The sequence below is a fragment of the Nycticebus coucang genome, chromosome 7 (genome assembly GCF_027406575.1).
Source record: "Nycticebus coucang isolate mNycCou1 chromosome 7, mNycCou1.pri, whole genome shotgun sequence".
Lineage (NCBI taxonomy): Eukaryota > Metazoa > Chordata > Mammalia > Primates > Lorisidae > Nycticebus > Nycticebus coucang.
In genome coordinates this window covers 100407825-100425117 of record NC_069786.1, presented here as the reverse complement: position 1 = coordinate 100425117, position 17293 = coordinate 100407825, and the positions used below count along the sequence as shown (strand labels likewise).

Sequence of the window (17293 nt, the reverse complement as noted above, 5' to 3'; positions counted from 1 at the left end):
AGCCCTGGCCAAAAACTGCAAAAAAAAAACAAAGAATATGTTGTTAAGAATATCAGTTAGGAATTGCTAGTTCACAGAGCTGACTTAAAGATGACAGGTTAAAAAAGATAAGAGATTTATTTTCTCTCAGGCAACGTACAGTCCAGAGATAAGTGGTGGCTTGGCATTTGTTCAGTGGCTCATGGATGTCAAAAATACAATTCTTTTAGGCATTCCAGCATGGTCCCCAGATGTGGCTCATGGATGTCAAAAATACAATTCTTTTAGGCATTCCAGCATGGTCTCCAAATGAGCTGAACTGATAACACCTGAGTTTCCTGGCAGAACAAAGGAGGAAAGAGAGAAAGTAAAAGGGTTCCTGGGTGGTGCCTGTGGCTCAGTAAGTAGGATGCCAGCCCCATATACCGAGGGTGGCAAGTTCTAAACCCAGCCCCAGCCAAACTGCAACGACAAAAAAATAAACTTAAAAATTAAAAAAAACAACATTAAAAAAAAAAAAAAGAAAAGAAAAAGGGTTCCTGGCTGAGGAGGAACCCTTTAAAGGCATTTTATAGAAAATCAATGACTTCGACTTACAACTCACTGGTCACACTTATCTCCAACTGAGAAATGTAAGGTTTTAGCTGGTCACAGTGTTACCAAAAACAACACTAGATCTTTGCCAGAGAAATAGTGGGAAATGGATATTAGGTAAGCAACTAGCAGTTTTTACTGTTGTAGGTATTTTAAGACAGTTTATAAAACATTTTTGGAGGGTGGGACAAAAAAAGGCAAATTGCTCTAAAAAGCCAAATTATATACCTTGTATAATATTTTATATTTTATACAAAAAATAAAATAAATATTTTATAAAAAAATAAAAATAAGCCAAATGCGGTGGTGCGTGCCTGTAGTCCTAGCTACTCAGGAGGCTGAGACAGGAGGATCAGCTCTCTCAAGCTGTCATCCTGGGTGGGTGCTATGGAGTCATAGCTCACAGCAACCTCCAACTCTTGGGCTCAAGAGATCCTCTTGCATCAGTTTTCTTCTGCTTTTAGTAGAGATGGGGTCCTGTTTTTTTGCTTAGGCTGGTCTCCAACCTGTGAGCTCAAGCTATACACCTGCCTCCCAGAGGGCTAGGATTACAGTCATGAGCCACTGTGCCCAGCCTACAAAATGTTATTAACAATTTTGTGAACAAAGCATTCCTTTATTCATGAAAAACATAGTAGAGTGCTTAGTATCTGTAGGTTCTATGGGCATAGCAGTGAATAAAACAAACAAAAATCTCTACCCTCAACTACATATAGGCAACAGGAAGAAAAATGAAAATAATTTAAAATATATTATTTAAAATAGCAGAAAAAAATTGATTACATTCCATATGATAAAAAAGAAGAAATACTCCTAAACACATTCCATGAGAACAATATAAATCTTATACAAAAGCAAACAAAAATCTTTTAAGACATGGGCTTGGCGCCCATAGCTCAGTTGAGTAGGGCGCCAGCAACACACACCAAGGCTGGCAGGTTTGAGCCGAGCCCTGGCTTTCTAAAGGCAATGACAACTAGAACCAAAAACTAGCCGGCGTTGTGGCGGGCACCTGTAGTCCCAGCAATTTGGGAGGCTGAGGCAAGCGAATTACTTAAGCTCAAGAATTTGAGGTTGCTGTGAGCTGTGACACCACGGTACTCTACCCAGGGCGACATAGTGAGACTCTGTTTCAAAAAAAAAAAAATCTTTTAAGACGTAAAAAATTACTGCCAGGCGGTACATGTAGTTCAAGGAGTATGGCACTGGTCCCACATACAGGGGTGGTGGTGGGGTGTTGGGTTCAAGCCTGGCCCCAGCTAAAACTGCAAAAAAAAAAAAAAAATTACTGCCAAAAACATAACCACAATACAGTTGGGTTTATCCTATAAGTATTTAATTTATAGAAAAGTATAAATTCTCCGTATCGATAGAACAAACAGAAAAACTTCAAATATCTCTACAGAAACATAAAAAGCATATGATAAAATTCAACACACACAATCAAAACTCTTATATTGGGCGGCACCTGCGGCTCAGTGAGTAGGGCGCCGGCCCCATATGCCGAGGGTGGCAGGTTCAGACTCTGTCTCTACAAAAAAAAAAAAAAAAAAAAACTCTTATATTAAGGACAGAAGATAATTTCCTAAATTTGATAAATTAACTATAAAAACTTTATTCTAAGTGGGAACATTTAGAAGAATTACCTTTTTTATTTTCCTTTGAGACAGAGTCTCACTATGTCGCCTTTGGTAGAGTGCCATGGCGTCACAGCTCACAGCAACCTCAAACTCTTGGGCTTAAGCTATTCTCTGGCCTCAGCCTCCCTAACTGGGACTACAGGCCCCCCGCCACAGTGTCTGCTTATTTTCTTTTCTTTTTTTTTTTTTGTAGAGACAGAGTCTCACTTTACTGCCCTCGGTAGAGTGCCGTGGCGTCACTCGGCTCACAGCAACCTCCAGCTCTTGGGCTTATGTGATTCTCTTGCCTCAGCCTCCTGAGCAGCTGGGACCACAGGCGCCCGCCACAACACCCGGCAATCTTTTTGTTGTTGCAGTTTGGCCGGGGCTGGGCTTGAACCCACAACCCTCGGCATATGGGGCCGGCACCCTACTCACTGAGCCACAGGCACCACCCAATGCCTGCCTATTTTCTTTTATTGCAATTGTCACTGTTGTTTAGCAGGCCCAGGCCGGGCTCAAACACACCAGCCTGGGTATATGTGGCTGGTGCTCTACTCATTGAGCCAAGACAGAAGAATTTCTTATAAAACCTACAAGACAAGAAAGACCCTTCAGGGCAGTGCCTGTGGCTCAGTGAGTAGGGCCCTGGCCCCATATACCAAGGGTGGTGGCTTTGAACCCGGCCCCAGCCAAACGGCAACAAAAAAATAGCTGGGCATTGTAGAGGGCGCCTGTAGTCCCAGCTACTCAGGATTCCTGAGGCAGGGGAATCACCTAAGCTCAGGACTTGGAGGTTGCTATGAGCTGTGACGCTATGGCACTCAAGGGTGATAAAGTGAGACTGTCTCTAAAAAAAAAAAAAAAAAAAAGAAAGAAAGAAAAAAGCCCCTTCACATGGTATTGGAGCCAGTACAAATGTGAGGGGAAAAATAAAGTAGAAAAATAAGGATGAAAAAAAAAAAACTACCATTGTTTAAGATAATAGGATTCTATACAAAGAAAATCCCAAATTATCTATGAAAAATATTAGAAATAATAGTTGAGTTTAACTAAGTGACTATACTTAAGATTAAAATACAGAAATTAGTTTTATTTCTATAACACTAGCAACAAAAAGCTAAAAAATGTAATATAAAAAACAATTTATATAGAATCAAGTAATGTCAATTGTCTAGGAATAAATACAACAAAAGATGTACAGGACTACTACAGGAAAAAAATTAAAACTTTTAAAGAGATAATATAGAAGATGTAACTAAGTGAGATATATAATAATATTATGCTCATAGGTTGAAAATTTTGTTATAAAAATGTCACCTCTAAAAAAACAAATAAATAAATAATGTCACCTCTATCCTAATTAATTTCTATACTAAGTGATATCCCGATTAAAATACTAATAAATTTTGGGTAAATGTCTGGAAATAGAAAAGTAATTTTAAAATGTTCATGAAAATGAAAAGTAAGGGCTGGGCATGGTGGCTCACTTCTGTAATCCTAGGACTTGGGGAAGCTGAGGCAGGTGGATTACCTGAGCTAACAGGTTTAAGACCAGCCTGAGCAATAGTGAGACCCTGTCTCTAAAAATAGCCAGGCAATGTGGCAGGAGCCTGTAGTCCCAGCTGCTTGGGAGGCTGAGGCAAGAGAATCGCTTGTGTCTAAGAGTTGGAGATTGCTGTGAGCTATGATGCTACAGCACTCTACTGTGGGTGACAAAGTGAGACTGTCTCAAAAAAAAATAGAATAGCCAAGATGTTCTTGAAAAAAGAAAAAAACCAATGTTTGAGAGGAAATGCTTTAGCATATATAAAGATTTATTATAAAACTACAGCAATTTGGTTCGGTGCCTGTGGCTCAAGCAGCTAAGGCGCCAACCACATACACCTGAGCTGGCAGGTTCGAATCCAGCCCATACCCGCCAAAGAACAATGACGGCTGCAACCAAAAAATAGCCAGATGTTGTGGCAGGCACCTGTAGTCCCAACTACTTGGGAGGCGGAAGCAGGAGAATTGCTTGAGCCCAGGAGTTGGAGGTTGCTGTGAGTGGTGATGCCACAGCACTCTATCTGGGGCGACAGCTGGAGGCTCTGTCTCAAAAAAATAAATAAATAAATAAAACTACAGTAATTAATACACTGTGATGTTTATTCATGGTCATACAACTAATGATAGAGGTGACACTATAGAGACGGGGAATGAACAGTCAGTTAAGAATACTGCCTGGATGTGATGGCTCATGCCTGTAAACCTAGCAAACTGGGAGGCTGAGGTGGGAGGATCACTTGAGTTCAGCAATTCCAGATCAGCCTCAGCAAGAGTCAGATCCCATCTCTACCAAAAGAATAGAAACAAGGGCCGGGCGTGGTGGCTCAGGCCTGTAATCCCAGCACTCTGGGAGGCCGAGGCACATGGATTGCTTGAGCTAGGGAGTCTGAGACCCCCTCTAAAAAGAGCAAGACCCCCTCTCAAAAAAATAGCTAGGTGTTGTGGCAGGCACCTGCAGTCCCAGCTATTCAGAAGGCTGAGGCAATAGAATCACGTAAGCCCAAGAGTTTGAGGTTGCTGTGAGCTATGATGCCATAGCACTCAACCCCAGGGTGACTGAGTGAGACTCTATCTCCAAAAAAAAAAAAAAAAAAAGCAAAAACAAAGAAAAAGAATAGAAAAGTGAGCCGGGCATTGTGGCAGGTAGTCCTAAACTGAGGGAAGCTGAGGCAGGAGGATCACTTGAGCCCAGGAGTTTGATGTTGCTGTGAGATAGGCTGATTCCAGGGTACTCTAGCCTGAGGCAGCAGAGTGAGACTCTATCTCAAAAAAAATTTTTTTTTAATTTAAAAATTAGTCAGATGTGGTGTCATAAGCCTATATTTCCAGCTACTTGAGTAGCTAAGGCAGGAGGACCACTTGAGCCCAGGAGTTTGAGATTGTAGTGGGCTATGATCAGGCCACTGCACTCCAACTTGGGTGACAGATCAAAACCCTGGCTGTCCTCCAAAAAAAAAAAACCCAAAAGGAAAAAAAAAAGAAATTTGGCCCCATCTCATACCATGATAGCAGATCATGAATAAGAAAAAAAAAACCAACATAAATAGTAGATAACATGGTCTTAAAGTAGAACTATAAAAAGTATAGAACTATACTTAAAAAACAACTATAAAAAGTAGATAACAAGCTTCATGGTCTCTGGGTAGGTAATTTTTTTTTTTTTGCAGTTTTTGGCCGGGGCTAGGTTTGAACCTGCCACCTCCGGGATATGGGGCCAGCACCCTACTCCTTTGAGCCACAGGCGCCCCTGGGTAGGTAATTTTTTTTGTTTTTGTTTTTAAGACTGTGTCTTATTTTGTTGTCTAGGCTAGAGTGCAGTGGCTTGATCATAGCTCACTGCAACCTCAAACTCCTGAGTTTGAGTGATCCTCCCATCTCAATCTCTTGGGTAGCTGGAACCACAGATATGTGCTGCCACATTCAGCTAATTTTTTCTATTTTTTGTCGACAAAAATTAGAGGACCAAATTAGAGGAGTTAATTAGATAGAAAATTACAAGATAGGTTTAGAAGAAATTAGAAATAATCAACATATAGCTTAAAGGTTGTAACTAAATGAAATTCATAATCATCATAAATCATGTTTTCCTCCTTTATATATATATATATATATATATATATTTTTTTTTTTTTTTTTTGTCGAGACAGAATCTCACTGTACCGCCCTCGGTAGAGTGCCGTGGCGTTACACGGCTCACAGCAACCTCTAACTCTTGGGCTTAGGCGATTCTCTTGCCTCAGCCTCCCGAGCAGCTGGGACTACAAGCGCCCGCCACAACGCCCGGCTATTTTTTTGTTGCAGTTTGGCCGGGGCTGCGTTTGAACCCGCCACCCTCGGCATATGGGGCCGGAGTCCTACACACTGAGCCACAGGCGCCGCCCTCCTCCTTTATATTTTTTAAGATGTGAATGGATAAAGCTCTAGCTTCTATGCTTACTACTTCAGAGTTAAAATCTATGGAACTCTAAACCCTAAGTGTAATTAAAAATTAAAATGACTTCAGTGTTTCCATGGAAATAAAAAGACCTCATGAATAAAGAATTACTATTATGCATTAACATAGCAGTCTGTTTCCCTGAAAGCCACACACTGTTTTACAGCTACCATCAACTAGATGTTTTGGGGTTTTTTTCCCTTTGTCTTTTGGTTAAATTCTTCCTAAATACCTAAATATACCCATATTTTTGATGAATATAAATTTGACCTCAAAAACACTGCAATGACAAAGATAAAAGGATACTGGAAACTCAGACGCAGGGAGGGTGGGAGGGAAGAGAGGGATAAACCTTAGCTATTAGGTACAATGTACACTATTCTGGTGACAGACACACTAAAAGCCCTGACTTCAGCATTATACACATCTATGTAATAAAACCACTTGTATGCCTTAATATTTTTAAATAAAAAAATAATTGCATTAAAACTTTAAAAAAATTATTATGTAGAAGTATCTCCTTAAGACAGTTAATACATGTACATATTTTTAATCATCTTTTTAAAACCTGAATTTATATTGGCATCTAACCATATTTATAAAAGCAAAATAGGTGAAATAGGGCGGCGCCTGTGGCTCAGTGAGTAGGGCGCCGGGCCCATACGCCGAGGGTGGCAGGTTCGGACCCAGCCCCGGCCAAACTGCAACAGAAAAATAGCCGGGTGTTGTGGTGTGCGCCTGTAGTCCCAGCTGCTCGAGAGGCTGAGGCAAGAGAATTGCGTAAGCCCAAGAGTTAGAGGTTGCTGTGAGCCGTGTGACGCCACAGCACTCTACCCGAGGGCAGTACGTGAGACTCTGTCTCTACAAAAAAAAAAAAAAAAATAGGTGAAATAGTTTATTCAATCTCAAAATTAAATACTCCATAAAAAGACAAAAAATTCATAGTTTAAGATAGGTGTTTAAAAAAAGACTAGAAGGCAGACAGGCAGACTTTTCTAAAATAGTTTCATGAGAACAAGTCTAGCAATCTGAAGCCCTCACTTGCGGGAGAGTTATATATAAATATGGTACATTCAGGGGTGTTCAGACTGAAGTTATCTTATATTGTAATGCCTCTTGGAGACCTCTGTTTACAATGTGCTGAACATGTGTTTGTTAACTAAGAAATTGAAGGGATTGGTTTAATTAGTAACTTTTTTTTAAAGAGACAGGGCCTTGGTCAGTCACCCAGGCTGAAGTGCAGCCTCAAACTCTGGGGCTCAGGAGATCCTCCAACCTCAGTCTCCAGGATAGCTGGGACTACAGGTATGATCCTCATACTCAGCTATTTTTTTCTTTTTTTTTGAGACAAAGTCTCTGTCACCCTGGGTAGTCTGCTGTGGTGGCTCACAGCAACCTCAATCTCTTGGGCTCAAGAGATCCTCTTGCCCAGCCCACCTACCACAATGCCCAGCTAGTTTTTCTATTTTTAGTAGAGATGATGTCTTGCTCTTGCTCAGGCTGTTCTTGAACTCCTGAGCCCAAGCAATCCACCTGCCTCAGCCTTGCAGAGTGCTAGAATTACAGGCATGAGCCACCACACCCTGCCAATTTTTAAATTTTTTATACTACAAGGTCTTGATTTGTTGCCCAGGCTTGTCTCAAATCCTGGCATCAAGCAATCTTCCTATCTTGGCCCCACAAAATACTGGAATTACAGACCATGAGCCACCATGCCCGACTTTAATTAGTAACTAACTTTAGATCCTTACTGCCTGTATGTCCCTTCACAGATTCCAAGGTAGATTCAGCTGAAGAGTTTGAAGCATTCTTGTTTTAATAGCTTTTCTTTCAGCACTAGCTAACCTTAATATTGGTGGGTGCCAGGAACAGACACTAGGCTTTCTTTTCCATTTATTTTTTTTGAGACAGAGTTTCACTTTGTCACCCTGGGTGGAGTGCTATGGTGTCATAGTTCACAGTGGGCTCAAGCGATTCACTTGCCTCTGCCTCCCAAGTAGCTGGGACTACAGGTGTGCACCACAATGCCCAGCTATTTTTTAGAGACAGGGTCTTGCTCTTGCTCGGCCTGGTATTGAACTCATGAGGTCAAGCTATCAACCGACTTCAGCCTCCCACAGTGCTGGAATTACAGGCATGAGCCACCGCGCCTGGCACTAGGCATTCTTTTCTTTATCTATATTTTCTTCTCAGGTGACTTCTGTGTTCCCAATTTAAAATACCATCCATATGTTGATAATTCATAAAAATGTGTATCTCTAATCCTAACCTCTAGATGTATAACTCTAGGGCATACTGAACATTTTCATTTGGAAGCCAAACTTACCAGGTCAAACAGAGAGCTCTTGGCTCGGCGCCTGTAGCACAGTGGTTACGGCGCCAGCCACATATTCCGAGGCTAAAGGGTTCGAACCTAGCTGAAACAGCAATGACAACTGAAACAAAAAATAGCTGGGCAATATGGCAGGTACCCGTAGTCCGAGCTACTTGGGAGGCTGAGGCAAAAGAATTGCTTAAGTCCAAGAGTTGGAGGTTGCTGTGAGCTATAATGCTATAGCACTCTACCAAGGGTGACACAGTGAGACTCTGTTTCAAAAAAAAAAAGAGCTCTTGCTTTACTCTTCTAAGCCTTTTTTTTTGAGACAGAGCCTCGAACTGTTGCCCTGGGTAGAGTGCTGTGGCATCACAGCTCACAGCAACCTCCAACTCCTGGGCTTATGCGATTCTCCTGTCTCAGCCTCCCAAGTAGCTGGGACTACAGGCACCCGCCACAATGCCTGGCTATTTTTTGATTGCAGTCATCATTGTTGTTTGGTGGGCCCGGGCTGGATTTGAACTGCCAGCTCAGGTATATGTGGCTGGTGCCCTAGCCGCTTGAGCCACAGGCACCAAGCCTTCTAAGCCTATTTCTTCCCATTACTGTTCTTCTACTCAGTAAGATTCACTACCATTCATATACTTGCTCAAGGCTAAAGCTCAGGAGTCATTCTTCATTCTTCCCCTTTCTTTCCTTACTATCCCCACCTCTAACAGCCATCAATCTCCAAAATACATCCTGAATTTGTCCTTTTCTCTTTGCCTCCTGCATCAATCTAGTTCAAACCACTTAAGCTCTAACCTATGCAATTGGTCTTCCCATTTCTAACCTATGCAATTGGTCTCCCCATTTCCATTCATGTACCCTGTGATATATTCCTACAACATATAAACAAGGCATATCATTTTTCCACTTAAAAACCTCTATAGCTTTCATAGTATTTGGAATGAAATTGGCTCCATGACTACAAAGGTCTTCTGTACCTCTCTGACCTCATTTCATAGCACCTTCTTGATCTCTAAGCTTTTCCCACACTGGCCTTCTATAACCTGTTGATAAAGCAAAATCGAGTTTTCTGCTTACTACAATGAGGGAGACTACCACCTTAGCAGATCTTTTATTTACTTATTTATATATTTGCAGTTTTGGCTGGGGCCAGGCTTGAACCTGCCACCCCCAATTATATGGGGCTGGCACCCTAATAATCCTTGGTGCCACAGGCGCCACCCCCACCTTAGCAGATTCTAACAATATCTGTGGGAAGGAAAGGCAAAGGTAAGATATTTATGAGTTTTCAGGGGTCCAGTTTAGATTGAGGTTTCTTTCTTTCTTTCTTTTTTTTTTTTTTTGAGACAGGGTCTCATTTTGTCACCCTCGGTACAGTACTATGGCATCATAGCTCATAGCAACCTCAAACTCTTAGGCTCAAGTGATTCTCTTGCCTCAGCCTCTCAAGTAGCTGTGACTGCAGGTGCCTGCCACAACGTGTGGCTGTTTGTAGAGATATGGTCTTTCTTTTGCCCAGGCTGCTTTTGAATCTGTGAGCTCAGGCAAGCCACCTGTCTCGGCCTTCCAGAATGCTAAGATTATAGGCATGAGCCACCATGCCCAGCCTCTAGGTTGAAGTTTTCAATGCTGCAACCTGATTGGTATTGGTAAAGTCCATAATGCTTATGGGCAAAAGTGCCCATCAAAAAGTCCTTCTCACAGAAGTGAGCCTGCTTTAAAACCTCTGCTATACTTTACCACTGGCTGGGAGCAGCCTAAGGGAAGTATAGCTTCTTTATTTTCTTCATTTTTTCTTTTTGAGACAGAGAAATTGTCTCAAAACTTTGATCCTGAAACTCCTGGGTTCAAGCAATCCTTCTCCCTCAGCCTCCCAAGTAGCTGTACCATAGGCGCCTGCCACAACACCCAGCTAAACGTTTCTGTTTTTAGTACGATGGGGTCTCACTCTTGCTCAGGCTCGTGTGGAACTCCTGAGCTCAAGGGATCCTCCTGCCTTGGCCTCCCACAATGCTACGATTATAGATGTGAGCCACTGACCCCAGCCAGAAGGAGAGCTTCTGCACAGCACCATGGTAGTCTGGAGCACAGGAGCAAGGTACATTTATCAATGAGTTGATGTAGAGCAAGGGCTCTGAGTGACTCATTTTCACAGCTCACACAGCTCACCCCTTGCACTGAACACATTTATGTCTTCCTACAGTTCAGGATGCAGTTCCTCCAGGTCTCCTGTGGTCTCATCTTCTTGAGGCAACTTAGAAGAGTCCTCTGACACTGCAGTTGATCTTGGGGTTGTAAATGGGGCTCATCCTCTTCCTCTTCCAGTAGCTATTTTAATTTCCTTCACCATCAACTATCACCTTATCAGGTCTTGGTAGCTCATTAGTGGTATAAACCAAACCTCAGGTTTGAGCAATCATATGCCTCTTTAGAACCATTCTGCTTTAGTGTTCATTCACAGTTACAATGGGCAAGGGAGTACCAAAAGGTGCCCAAATGGAAATCTGGGCTCCACATGTAGTTTTCCTACTGTTCTTGTTCCTATTGATTAGCATCCATTACCTCTGCCAGAATGTTGATATCTCTTCTCACATGGTGGCCTCTGGACACAAGGGCTCCACAATGCACTGATACAGCCAGATTGTAGTTCAATAAAAATGTTGTTTCCCCTGTCAAGATTAGGCTCTTTGGGGAACAGGATGAGCGCAGCAGAGCCTAGAACTGAAAGGATGAGAAGCACAAAACCTCCCAAGGTGTGGATCGCAATGATGGTAAACTTCTAAAAGAAAGTCATGGAGCCAATTTCATTCCAAATACTATGAAAGCTATAGAGGTTTTTCAGTGGAAAAATGATATGCCTTGTTTATATGTTGTAGGAATATATCACAGGGTACATGAATAGAAATGGGGAGACCAATTGCATAGGTTAGAAATGGGAAGACCAATTGCATAGGTTAGAGCTTAAGTGGTTTGAACTAGATTGATGCAGGAGGCAAGTTCTGCCCCTTGAATCCTGGACCAATGTATTCTTCTTGTCGGGAACATAGCACCTTATGAAAGTCTCTGGTTTAATGCATATACTACACATTCAAGGATCCTACTGATCTTTTTAGAGTGGCCTCTAAGTTAATAATGCAGTTCTGCCTTTAGAAAGCCATTCCAGCATTCTATGAATTGATCATCTTAATAAAGTATAATAATTTCTTTTAGAAACTAACCATGTTGGCTGGGCACAGTGGCTCACGCCTATAATCCCAGCACTCTGGGAGGCCAAGGCATTTGGATTGATTGAGCTCATGAGTTCGAGACCAGCATGAGCATAAACAAGACCCAACTTTACTTAAAATAGAAAATCTGAGACAAGAGGATTGCTTGCACCTAAGAGTTTGAGATTGCTGTGAGCTATGATGTCACGGCACCCAGGGTAACAGCTTGAGACTGTTGCAAAAAAAAAAAAAACTAACCATGTCAATTATCTTGCATAAAAGTTCATCTCTCTTTGTAATTATACTCAACATTGTCTTAATTGCTACTTTTAAAAAGTGCCCAACATTTTCCCCCTTAGACAAAACTAGAAGATAGAAAACTGGAAAATGTTTAGCTATTTTCTACATGAGCATGAAGACTGTAAATTTCATAGAGACCACACTTGGATTCCAGGTGTATTTCCAGTCAAAGAGATTCATACCATTCTGTTCTCTGATAAACCTAATATTGAAGAGTCTTATATTTATTAACACCCAAAGATGGGAGGAAAAAATGGACCAAGGATGCCGTAGAAATCCTCTAGACAAGTACCTGGAATGGCTCAGTATATGTTTTTCTGTGTACTGAGGTCATTATCAATGTATTTGATGATGCAAAAACTTTCTGGATGGAGCTAGATGATGAAAAGTGGACTTCATATTTGAAAAAGTGTAAAATGTGCTACGGACACTGAAACAAAAGATTAAAGATGGGTCTGTGACAAATAAAGAATATATCCAAGCAATGATTCTAGTGAATGAACCAACTATAAGTAAAAGTTCAGCTTTGATAAAAGATCGCATACCTGTGACTCAGAATGAACAGAAAACCAATCAAATACATTTCCTTCTACATCATATGAAAACTTTCCAAAGACTGTGCACTTCTCTCTACAGAAAATGAGGAAATCCTTTCTCTGAAAAATAAAGTTGTAGAGTTTAAAGGAAAAGAATCATCTTTGAATTTATCTTACTAAAGTCATGCCTGTTCTTGTGCCTGTCTCATGAAAATGCCACCAACCTCCAAGGGAAAAAAACCTTCTGCAGCTGCCAATTAAATGCCACTTCCAGAGACGACATGCAAAGACGAACTCTCGCTTTCCAGCACTCCATGTCAGTTACAAAGCCCCTGGTGGAAGGAGTCTGCGAAACATGGAGGAAGTTTTTTGTTACCTCCTTGAGACAGAGTGCAACTTTCTATTTACAGATAACTTTTCTTTCAATACCTATGTTCAGTTGACTCGGAACTACCCAAAGCAAGAAGAAATTGTTTCTGATATGGACATTAGCAATGGAGTGGAATCTGGGCCCATTCCTTTCGCTAATGAAATTGACAGTTGAAAGCTCCCACAGTTTAAGTACAGAAAGACCATGTGGCCACGCGCATACCATCTAAATGGCTTCTCCAACATGTTTACTGATTCATGTGACTGTTCTGAGGGCTGCATAGACATAGCAAAATGTGTGTGTCTTCAACTGACAGCAAGGAATGCCAAAACTTCTCCCTTATAAGGTATTAAAGTACCCACTGTATATAAATACAAAAGACTACAGAGACAAGTACCTACTGGCATTTATGAATGCAGTCTGTTGTGCAGATGTAATTGTGTCAAAACCAAGTTGTCCAACATGGTCCTCAAGTGAGGCTATAGGTGTTCAAAACTGAGAAAAAGGGCTGCGGGGTACGCTGCCTGGACGACATCGACAGAGGGACATTTGTTTGTATCTATTCAGGAAGATTACTAAGCAGAGCTAACACTGAGAAATCTAATTCTATTGATGAAAATGGTTAAGAAAAGAATACTATGAAAAATACATTTTCAAAAAAGAGGAAAATAGAAGTTGCATGTTCAGATTCTGAGGTTCAAATTATCCCATTAGAACTGGAAACACATCCTAGAAATGCTGGAACTGAGGAGTGTCCACCAGGGTTCAGAAGCGGTTCCAAAGAGCTTGCTATGGAAATGCAGTTTAACAATATTTCAAGAATTCAGTATCATTCAGTTATTACAAGTCCTAAATCCAAGACAGAAATTTTTCAACGCAATAGAAAAAAGATGGAATTTGTTTCCTTGGAGTCTGTCACCTTAGAAGATAATGATGGATTTGAACCAGCCTCAGAATGTCTGAGCTCTGAAGCCAAGCCAGTGCAAAGTAGGCTTTGTCTCATTGTGTGACTCCTCCTCTGCCGGTCTCCTTCTCTCTTACTCAATGTCTGGGGCTCATTTTCTCGGATTCCATAACAAACGTCCTGTATTTGTTACAAAAGTTGTGACTTGTCTACATCAGGGGTCATCAAACTATGGTTTGTATGCCAGATTTGGCCCCCTACCTGCTCAGTGTGGCATGTGAGCTAAGAGTAAATTTTGCATTTTGTAAATGATTGGGGAAAAATTAGAAAGTGAATATTTTGTGATACTTCAAAATTGTATAAAATTACAATTTCAGGGGCAGCATCTATGGCTCAGCGGGTAGGACACCGGCCCCATATACAGAGGGTGGCGGGTTCAAATCTGACCCTGGCCAAACTGCAATAAAAAGATAGCCGGGCATTGTGGCGGGCGCCTGTAGTCCCAGCTACTTGGGAGGCTGAGGCAAGAGAATCATCTAGGCCCAGGAGTTGGAGGTTGCTGTGAGCTGTGTGACACCATGGCACTCTACCGAGGGTGATAAAGTGAGACTCTGTCTCTACAAAATAATAATTACAATTTCAGTGTCCATAAATAAAGTTTTATTGGAACACACAAAAAATACAATAAAATAAACTTTAAGAAGGCTATGTATATAACAAAATCCAAAGGCACTTTTTTTTTATTTAGCAGGCCTGGGCCAGGTTCGAACCCAACAGCATGTGGTCTGCGCCCTAACCACTGCGCTACAGGAGCCCTCCAAAGGCACTTTCACATCCTGTAAATCTGTATCTATTTTAAAACTTATAATAATAATAGTAAAATACAACTGTTTAAGGACCAATGTTTTCTCTCTCATTTTTTCTTTAGATTATGTCCAAGTGGCTTGGCACCTGTAACTCGCTCAGTGTTTAGGGCGCCAGCCATCTACACCAGGGCTGGCAGGTTCAAACCCCGCCGGGGCCTGCTAAACGACAATGACAACTGTAACAAAAAAATAGCTGGGCATTGTGGTGAGCACCTATAGTCTCAGCTACTGCTGAGGCTGAGTCAAGAGAATCACTTAAGCCCAAGAGTTTGAGGTTGCTGTGAGCTGTGACACCATAGCACTCTACCAATGGTGACATAGAGTCTCAAAAAAAAAAAGATTTTGTACAAGTATCCAAAGATGTTTCAGTAAACTCAGTTTAACATTTGTTTAAGATCTTTAACTATGAATCTAGAAATTTTAGTTAAACAAAAAGTTCTTAAGAATTTTAATATTATATCTTAAGACATTTTATGTAGTGGCAAAAGTAGAATTTTAATGTTATAGAAACATCATAAGATTGTAAATTCTTTCCAGATACCTATGATTATATTTTAGCTAATCATGACTGTAAATTTTATAATCATAAATAATTTGTAAAGATAATAATTTAAAATAATTTAAATTATTAAATTATTACTATCAAAATAATTTGTTCTTTAACATCAATGCAAGAGGGGGGCGCCTGTGGCTCAGTGAGTAGGGCGCCGGCCTCATATGCCGAGGGTGGCGGGTTCAAACCCAGCCCCGGCCAAACTGCAACAAAAAAATAGCTGGGCATTGTGGCGGGCGCCTGTAGTCCCAGCTGCTCGGGAGGCTGAGGCAAGAGAATCACGTAAGCCCAAGAGTTAGAGGTTGCTGTGAGCCGTGTGACGCCACAGCACTCTACCCGAGGGCGGTACAGTGAGACTCTGTCTCTACAAAAAAAAAAAAAAAAAAATCAATGCAAGAAATAAAGAAAATTTAAATTAAAAGATATGCAACTTTCTTCTATAAACTAGAGTATTCAGTTTAAATTCATTTCATATATTAAAGCCAGGAAGAAGGTCATTGTTTTAAAACCTTTTTTTTTTTTTTGTAGAGATAGAGTCTCACTTTATGGCCCTCGGTAGAGTGCCATGGCCTCACACAGCTCACAGCAACCTCCAACTCATGGGCTTAGGCGATTCTCCTGCCTCAGCCTCCCGAGTAGCTGGGACTACAGGCGCCCGCCACAACGCCCGGCTATTTTTTTGTTGAAGTTTGGCCGGGGCTGAGTTTGAACCCGCCACCCTCGGCATATGGGGCCGGCGCCCTGCTCACTGAGCCACAGGCGCCGCCTACAACTGCTGTTTTAAATGAATATGATTAGCTCATTCTACTTTGTCTAATAATTCATCTATTTATCAGTAATATTCTATGAATATTTTCCATGCAATATACAAACTTTGTATTTATAAATCAATATATAAAAACTTTAAATCCTGCTTAAAAGTTTCTTCTTTTTTTTTGAAACTGAGTCTTATTTTGTTGCCCTGGATAAAGTGCCTGGCATCATAGTTCACAGCAACCTCCAACTCTGGGGCTCAAGCCATTCTCTTGCCTCAACCTCCTAAGTGGCTGGGACTACGGGCGCCTGCCAAAACATCTGGCTATTTTTAGAGACGGGTCTCACCCTGGCTCAGGATGGTCTCAAACTCATGAGCTCAGGCAATCCACCTGCCTTGGCTTCCCTGAGTGCTAGGATTACAGGTGTGAGCCACCGTGCCCGGCTTATGCTCCTATCTAAAGCCAAGCTCTTTATTTGGGCACTAGAGCCCATTTTCTCTCTCCCTTACTACTTTTTTAATTTGGGGTTTTAGCCAAGACTATCCCCTTTCTCCTGTTCAAAAAAAATTTCTTCAGCAATTCTCTCCACTCAACATCTTTCCTATTTCATTGAGGTTGTTTTCCATTTATTTTCTTTTTTTTATTATTATTAAATCATAGCTGGGTACATTAATGCGATCATGGGGCACCATACACTGGTTTTACAGACCATTTGACGTATTTTCATCACACTGGTTAACATAGCCTTCCTGGCATTTTCTTAGTTACTGTGTTATGACATTTATATTCTACATTTACTAAGTTTCACATGTACCCTTGTAAGATGCACTGCAGGTGTAATCCCACCAATCACCCTCCCTCTGTCCATCATCTCCCCTCCCTCCCCTCCCTCTCCCTCTTCCCCATATTCTTAGGTTATAACTGGGTTATAGCTTTCATATGAAAGTCATAAATTAGGGCGGCACCTGCGGCTCAGTGAGCAGGGCGCTGGCCCCATATACCGAGGGTGGCAGGTTCAAACCCGGCCCCAGCCAAACTGCAACAAAAAAATAGCTGGGCGTTGTGGCAGGCGCCTGTAGTCCCAGCTACTCAGGAGGCTGAGGCAGAAGAATCGCCTAAGCCCAGGAGTTGGAGGTTACTGTGAGCTGTGTGACTCTGTCTCTACAAAAAAAAAAAAAAAAAAGGAAGTCATAAATTAGTTTCATAGTAGGGCTGAGTACATTGGATACTTTTTCCTCCGTTCTTGAGATACTTTACTAAGAAGAATATGTTCCAGCTCCATGCATGTAAACATGAAAGAGTTAAA

At 41.4% G+C, this 17293-nt stretch overlaps 1 pseudogene; it reads left to right on the top strand.

The window, feature by feature from the left end:
• The first annotated feature begins 12243 nt into the window (after positions 1-12243).
• LOC128589759 (histone-lysine N-methyltransferase SETDB2-like) lies at positions 12244-13919 on the top strand (annotated as a pseudogene).
• The last annotated feature ends 3374 nt before the right edge of the window (positions 13920-17293 follow it).